Source organism: Myotis brandtii, unplaced genomic scaffold (genome assembly GCF_000412655.1).
Source record: "Myotis brandtii unplaced genomic scaffold, ASM41265v1 scaffold624, whole genome shotgun sequence".
Classification (NCBI taxonomy): domain Eukaryota; kingdom Metazoa; phylum Chordata; class Mammalia; order Chiroptera; family Vespertilionidae; genus Myotis; species Myotis brandtii.
This window is the reverse complement of record NW_005370385.1, coordinates 923,408-931,763: the sequence shown is the minus strand read 5'-3', so window position 1 is coordinate 931,763 and position 8,356 is coordinate 923,408. Positions and strand designations below refer to the sequence as shown.

Genomic DNA, 8,356 nt, shown 5'->3' with positions numbered 1-8,356 from the left:
CCCCCCCCCCCCCCCCCCCGGTGCTGTGGAGTCCCTGGAGGTGCCATCACACCTGACACCTGGCAGTGCTGAGCGTTGGTTTTGCTTTTCCTACCCAGTTGCTTCGTACTTTTACTTGGGAAAGATCCGCAGACTGTGCTGCTACCGCGCCTGTGCGTCTCCCAGGGATTCTCCTGCGTCTCTTCATTCGGGGCCCGAGGAGACATCACCCCCAGGAAGGCTCGCTGATCTGCCTCAAGTCGCGCAGCCAGTGAGTGGGGAAGCCAGCATTTGGACCTGGCTCTAATTAGAGCCCTTATCCCATCCCCTCCCCCCAACTACATTTTGTTTTAAAAATTGCTCTTGCTATTCCCACCTTTAAAACCTACCTTGGTTTCTCCTAAAGTTTAGGACCTAAACCAACCGTACAGACCTCCCCACTCGGGACCCACCTGCCTGTCCAGCCTCATCACCCCGCTCCCTACACGCCCCTCTTCTGCCCCGAAAGCCACCTCCAGTCCCTCCCTGACCCCTGACTGCTCTCCTCTCCGTTACCTCTTCTTCAAAGTCCAAATCCTTTCCCCTCTAATCAATTGCTAACAACTCTAGTGAGTCTGAGACTTTTTTTCATGACGGGGCTGGGGGCGTCCCCTAGGCCTCTCTGTGTCCCGGGGCTGCGGTAATGAAGGATCGCGGGCTGAGTAACTGGAAACAACAGGAATTTGTTGTCTGATGGCGGTGAAGCTGCAGGTCCCCGTCGGCAGTCAGCGGGGCTCTGCTCCCTCTGCAGCTGGTGAGGGGCCCTTCCTCACGTCCACCTGGCCTTGGGACTTTGCCAGCCCCCCGGCTTGGAGACGCATGACCCCCCATCCTCCGTCTCCACACGGCTGTCATCTCATAGGGACACCAGCCATATTGGACCAGGGGCCACTCTGCTCCAGGGCGACCTCCTCTAAACTAAGTACACCTGTGATGGCCCTATCTCCAAGTAAGGCCCCATTCTGGGCGCCGGAGGTTTGGACTCTGACGTATTTTGGGGGGATACCACCCGAGATCTTCTCCTTCCACCATTGCAGCAGGCAGGCTGCCTTCACGTTTCTCTTCAGGGAAGGATGGGACAGAACGGAAAGAGCCAGCAAGCCTTTGGCTTCTGTGTTTCCTGGAAACCTAAAGACAATCATGTTGAACCTAAAGTCATGAGATACTGGCCAGAAGCAGAGAACAGAAGGGCTTCCCCCAGGTTTGGAAACTCTGTTTCCCTGCGAGGGGCAGGGAGGCAGCGAGGCCGGGAAAGGGAGAGGCTGCCTGGCATTTGGAGATGGACGGGGTCCCTCTCACCTGGCGCCCTGGTCTCAAACGGAGCCAGGCAGCCACCGAGGTGCGAGGTCCGAAGGCCATGCCGCCAGTTAGAGAGCAGGTCTTACCTCCTCCCCCACACCCCCAACTTTCCCTTTTTTGGTATCTTGTGTGTCCTCAGACCGAGTACACGGAGGCCAGCATGTTGGTGGTAGAAGCAGGAATCTGAAGCAGTCTGAGTCCTAGGGGCAGGTCCCTGCACCGTCATGCCAGCCAAGCAGGTGGTTTCACCATCCAGACCTCAGCATCCTCCTGGAAACCATGGAGATAAGAAGCATCAGAATCGCTTCCTGTGACAAGGAAATTAGAGGAGGCTCCTCATGTGCCCAGCGCTGCAGGGCTCTCATAAACCATCGCTGCCTCTCTCCGCGGCATCCTCTCTGAGCCTCCGTTTCCTGATCTGTAAAATGGTGGCTTCACACATGTTGTCTGAAGATTCAAAAGAAACCAATGCCTGTGGAAATGATCTGAGTGATAAAGTACTTTAAGAAGCTGCCGGTGTCCAGAGCGTTGCTCCGTCAATGCTTATGCCAGGCTGCGCCCTTCCCTGGGGAGCTCGGGGACACTCACGGAGGCGGGCGTGCTCTTTCTCTGTCGGTGACGGTCCCACACATCCCCAGCGGGGCATTTCCTTCTTGAACCTGTTTCTCTCCTAAACCTTCATCCACTGAGACTCCCATTGTGACCACGGGAATTCATGGGATGGCCAGGCTGTGGCTTTGCAAAGCCCCCTGAATCTGGGAACTGAGCCGCCTGCTGGGACAGTGGCCGCAGCCAAGCAGCTGAGTGCGTGTCTTGCTACCGGTTCTTCCCGCCTTCCTGGATCGTCTGAATCCAGACAACTTTGGCCCATCTCTCAGGGTCCCCCCGGCAACCCCTGGCCTGCGTCTGATCTCTTGTCGTACCTGGTGTGACACGTGTCCCCTTCCACACAGGCCCCAGGCCGCTGTGACGCCCTCCACTCAGGGCCCGGGTCGAAGGCTGCGGTGCCAGCGAGTGGAAGGCAGCCACAGCCTGACCCTGGCTCCGGTGTCTCTCGGTGGCAGTGTCGGTATAAGGATCAGTGGGCTCCTGGTGGTGATGGCATGTGCGGCCCCATATCCAGAATCTGCTTCTGTGCTGGCCGTAGAAGGCACATCTGCCCACCAAACAGTCAATGAGGCCCGAGAAACCAGCCAGGCCTGTGCTAGGAGCTGTGAGGGGTCATGGAACCCGAGACACACGGGTTGCACGGCACACCGTTCTTTTATTTTTTATTTTTTAAATATATTTTTATTGATTTCAGAGAGGAAGGGAGAGGGAGAGAGATAGATACATCAATGATGAGAGAGAACCATCGATTAGCTGCCTCCCGCAGGTCCCATCCTGGGGATTAAGCCTGCAACCCGGGCACGTGCCCTCACCAGGAATTGAACCTCCACCTCCTGATGCATAGGTCAACCACTGAGCCACACCAGCCTGGCACCAGGTCTCCTTTGAAAGAGCTATGACCTTGTTGGGGGAGAAAACACACATGTGCACACACCACACACTAGCAACGAGGCAGAGTCTGCCTGGCTGTCAGAGGAGTGTGGAGATCTCAGTGTTTTAAGAGCTGAGACTGAGCCCCAGCTGGTTTGGCTCAGTGGATAGAGCATCAGCCTGCGGATTGAAGGGTCCCAGGTTTGATTCCAGTCAAGGGCACGTACCTAGGTTGCAGGCTTGATCCCTAGCCCTGGTCAGGGTGTGTGCAGAGGCAACCAATTGATGTGTCTCTTTCACATTGATGTTTCTCTCTCTGTCTCTCCCCCTCCCTTCCACTCTCTCTAAAAACAAACAAACAAACAAACAAAAAAGATCTGAGACTGGAATAGTTGTTATTGGTTGGACCTTGAAGTTCAGATTGGACCATTAGCATCTAGGTGTGGAAGGGTCACTGGACCATGAAGGAAGGAGAAACAGGAAATGATCAAGTAGAAAAGACAATCTTATTCCCAGATTGTGGTCCTGCCTAAGGAGTTTGGATTTTATTTTGTAAGCAATGGGGAGCCACAGAGAGCTGTGGGGAGCGGAGGAGCACCCCAAGCAGCACTTCAGGAACATTAATCTGCAGGGAACAGACAGAACATATAATAGGAGACGATGTCTGAAGTCCAGATGTGCAGCAAAGAGGAGAACAGCCATGTAAAACGAAGGGAAGCAACAGAGGGAAACGAACAAAAAATAACCAAACAAGCAGGACTTGTTCAGGAAGAGGAGTGAGTCCAGACCACATCCCAGGATCTGAGCGTGGGCAGCTGAAGAAGCATCGCCGAGTGAGTGACTCAGAAGCCTGAAGGTCCTGGGGTCCTATTTGCTACCACAAGCCTTCGCGGTCCATACAGAAGGAAACCCTACACTCACCCTCCAAGGAGGCGCCCACGGCACTCCAGGCTGAAATCACACTGTGGTTGCCATAGTTTTCTGTTCTAGAAAGTGGTCTTCGCGATATTGACATCTTTGCGGAGGATGTACTGGGGACTGAAAGTACATCCTGCTATTATCAGTATCTGAGACATTTCACAAAGTCTCATTTGGTTTTGCAACTTCCCTGTGTAGTAAAGCAAGGGCAGGTCTGGGCTTTGAGAAATAAATGCCTTTTATAAAAGTCACATTCTTATATAATCCAAGGTTTCCTGATACAACGTGTGTATCTACTTTGTGTTTGCTCTAGACCTCGCTACATTCAGTAAAACGGAACAGAGCACTTTGAAAACACTGGCACCCTGTAAATTCCAGGTAGTGGCCCCAGGGAGATGGTTTACTCATGGATGTGAATTCTTATTAAGAGATTCTAACCTGCCCTAGCTGGGCTTGGCTCAGTGGATAGAGTGTCGGCCTGCGGAACAAAGGGTCCCGGGTTCGATTCTGGTCAAGGGCACATGCCCAAGGTTGCGGGCTCGATCCCCAGTAGGGGGCGTGCAGGAGGCATCCAATCAATAATTCTCTCTCATCATTGATGTTTCTATCTCTCTCTCCCTCTCCCTTCCTCTCTGAAATCAATAAAAATATATTTAAAAGAAAAAAATTTTTTAAAAAAGAGAGAGATTCTAACCCATCCCTAATGTCTGGGCAAAGCGTAGGCGGGGTGTGTTGTGGGCAGAGCTGGCCACCGGTCAGGCAGTGATGCCCTTGAGAGTGTACAGTCCAGGGTTTTATCTTGTTGGTTTTGGAGGAAGCACTTTTCAGAGTCCAGGGAAAACACTATACAAGTAGAGTTTTGTCCTTCAAATGGATCATGGTCCAGGAGAGAAATGATAGTCCAGGTGAGGATCATGGTCCAGGAGAGGGATCATGGTCCAGGTGAGGGATCATGGTCCAGGTGAGGAATCATGGTCCAGGGTAGGAAGCATGGTCCAGGGGAGGGATCATGATTCAGGTGAGGAATCATGGTCCAAGTGAGGGATCATGGTCCAGGTGAATATCATGGTCCAGGTGAATATCATGGTGCAGGTGAGGGATCATGGTCTAAGAGAGGGATCATGGTCCAGGTGAGGATCATGTTCAAGGTGAGAGATCATGGTCCAGGTGAAGATCATGGTCCATGAGGGATCATGGTTCAGATGAGGATCATGGTCCAGGTGAGGATCATGATCCACATGTGGGATCATGGTGCAGGTGAAGATCATGGTCCAAGAAAGGGATCATGGTCCAGGAGAGGGATCATGGTCCAGGAGAAGGATCATGATTCAGGTGAAGATCATGGTGCAGGAGAGGGATCATGGTCCAGGTGAGGGATCATGGTCCAGGTGAGGATCATGGTCCAGGAGAGGGATCATGGTCCAGGTGAGGGATCATGGTCCAGGTGAGGATCATGGTCCAGGAGAGGGATCATGGTCCAGGTGAGGGATCATGGTCCAGGTGAGGATCATGGTCCAGGAGAGGGATCATGGTCCAGGTGAGGGATCATGGTCCAGGTGGGGATCATGGTCCAGGAGAGGGATCATGGTCCAGGTGAGGGATCATGGTCCAGGTGAAGATCATGGTGCAGGAGAGGGATCATGGTCCAAGTGAGGATCATGTTCCAGGTGAGGGATCATGGTTCAGGTGAGGAATCATGGTGCAGGAGAGGGATCATGGTCAACCTGAGGGATCATGGTTCAGGTGAGGAATCATGGTCCAGGAGAGGGATCATGGTGCAGGAGAGGGATGATGTTCCACGTGTGGGATCATGGTTCAGGTGAGGAATCATGGTCCAGGTGAAGATCATGGTCCAGGAGAGGGATCATGGTCCAGGAGAGGAATCATGCTCCACATGAGGAATCATGGTTCAGGTGAGGAATCCTGGTCCAAGTGAGGGATCATGGTGTAGGAGAGGGATCATGGTTCAGGTGAAGATCATGGTGCAGGAGAGGGATCATAGTGCAGGAGAGGGATCATAGTGCAGGAGAGGAATCATGGTCCAGGTGAGGGATGATGGTCCACATGAGGGATCATGGTCCAGGTGAGAATCTAGGTCCAAGTGAGGATCATAGTCCAGGAGAGGTGTCATGGTCCAGGAGAGGCATCATGGTCCAGGTGATGGATCAGGGCACTCGCCTGAATGAATGGGAATTGTGTTCTGGAAAGAAAAACTATGGCTTCCTGGATTCTTTCCCCCTAAATGGTGAAGGTGAAAGGCAAAGGGCAAATAGCCAACACTCATTGCCAGGACTTGAGGCGCCAAGAACCCAGAGTAAAGGGTTCAGAGTGCAGTGAGCCTGCGCTATTCTGCCTTCTGGGCTTCACTTGTGACTCCTCCTGGCCCTGAGGTGAGAGGCTGGAAGGGGTGAGGGGGAGCGACTGGTCAGCAGCCTCACAAACTGGGGACAGAGAGCAAGAGCATGTGCCCCAGGCAGAGGCCTGAAGTCTGAAGCCAACCTGGGGGCTGGCCCCACCGGAAATAGACCAACCCTCCGCAAATCTGAAATGCAATCCCAGGGGGGAAAGAGACTAGGACTAAAGGAGTCAGATGTTAATAGAACAGGGGTCCCAGTCACCCACTTATTGTCCTGAGAATATCGGGGAGAATGTCCCCTCGCTTCAACGTTCTGAGCCCTGCCAACTCTTCATCGATGCTGGGAGTGAGTCTTTCATTGTTTTGTGATACAACAATATTTCACTGGGTGAGATTTCCTCAGGTGAATCAAGACTTTTCCAAGAGGTGGATTTGCTAGATGCTGAACAATAAAGTACTTGTAGGACTTAAAGATGAGAGTGACAGGAGCGTTTGTCTTGGCGGCGGGGAGTCGGTCACAGTGCCACTCTGTCTTCCTCCGGTGACTGTGTCTTCCCACTGCAGTCTTAGGCTTCCCTCGATTTCTCTCTTGTCTGCCTCTACGCAATTGCTTAACAAAGTCTCAGGTAACAATGACTACTGAGCAAGGGGAGAGATTAATACATTACAGGGTTGCAAGGATTAGAAACATTCAGTAAAACCCTCCGGAGGAAACCCTAAAGTTTCCATTTTGTAAAGAGGGACCTGAGATGCAGAGATACTAAGTGACTTGCTCCCCTCTCCCCCCAACCCCTCCACCCCCCAAGCCCGTGGACGCTCCAGCCAGGCCCTTCCCGCAGAGCTGGCTGCCTCCTCACCAAAGACGAGAGATCCTTTGCATTCGGCTGGAATCCAGCCTTCACCTTGCTGGCTTGTCATTCTTTCATTTCTTTGTCCAGCGGATATTTATTGAGGACTGTTCCGTGTCAGCAGCTGGGCCTTCGGAGGGAAGGACTCACAGAGGTCACAGTCTAGGAGGGAGGTGGACAGCCAGCCAGCAGACACACGAAGTGGTAAGGAGGCAGGGTGTCTGCAACAGAGCCATTGTCAAGCCGAAGGGCGCCACTGGGAAAACTTGGAAATCACTCCAGTGCTAAATAAGGGAATAGTGCATTGCCACAGCCAGATATAGAACGGTAACCAGCCATTTAAAATAATCTTTCTGGAGGCGTGAAAAAAATGTTCACACTATGAGATGGTCCATGCAAAAGGCAGGCTGCAAACCTGAACCAGAGGTCTGATACCAACGACCTGTTTTATAAACGGAATTCTGTCAGAGGTCACCTGATGTGCTGCCCTCTCTGGCCGCCCCTCCAGGTCACGCTCCCCCTCCCCCACCTGCCCTGTGCCAGGGAGGCTGACCCGTGTGGGCTTCAACCAGTAGAAGGCAGTTTTCCGGTTTATAATAACCACGTTGGATTGCTGGCTGGCAGCATTGGGTTACATATGAGGTGTGACAATTCTGGGCCATGTCGCAAAACCCTTAAGTTAATAATAACGTTGTATACAATATGCTGATGCAACAACATACTTTCACACTTCATGTTAAAGCAAGAAATGCGAAAGGGGATTAAATATCAAACCAGACCTGAGGCTGGTTTTCTCTTTGTTTTTGTTTTGTTTCAATATTAAAAAAAAAAACACTAGAGGTTTGGTTTCAGCCAAAGGGCATTATCCCTCACAATAAATTAATGTGGCTTTAGAGTGTTTTGAGATTCACTTTGTAAATTCATTTCTCTAGCTGGGAAAGTATGAGTTCAAACTGTCGTCTACCTGAGGCACCTCACATCTGTGCAGTTAAAGTGCTGTAGTAGTTGGGGCCATTGATGCCACACTAGCGGTCCCCCAGGCTTTGCCCCTGGATAGGCTGCTGTGGTTTCTGAGCTGGAGCCGGTGAGGGACTTGGTGTGGGGAGATGGCAAAGAGTGACGTCCCCACCCACGTGAGCCCACCCCGAGCTGTTCCAGAGGGAGCCTCAGGACGGAAAGGAGAATGTTCGCGCCACCCATGCCCACTGGGTGCTGAGATTGCACGGATTCTTCTAAACGAGGCTCAGGCCCAAAGACTAGGGTCCTCTGCACAGCCCGGCGTGTCTTCCCTCAGAGGGGCCTAGGTCAGAAGTCAGCAAACCGCGGCTCGCGAGCCACATGCGTCTCTTTGGCCCCTTGAGTGTGGCTCTTGCACAAAATACCACGTGCGGGCACGCACATACAGTGCGATTGAAACTTCGTGGCCCATGCGCAGAAG

The 8,356-nt window shown here is 52.5% G+C and overlaps 1 long non-coding RNA gene across 1 annotated transcript in view; it reads left to right on the top strand.

Moving 5' to 3' along the window:
• Positions 1–557, top strand: part of LOC102249686 — a 3,642-nt gene extending 3,085 nt beyond the window's left edge. Inside the window, exon 3 of the long non-coding RNA XR_314368.2 lies at positions 99–557. This is a non-coding gene — a long non-coding RNA (uncharacterized LOC102249686). The remainder of the gene's footprint in view (positions 1–98) is intronic.
• Positions 558–8,356: the final 7,799 nt, after the last annotated feature.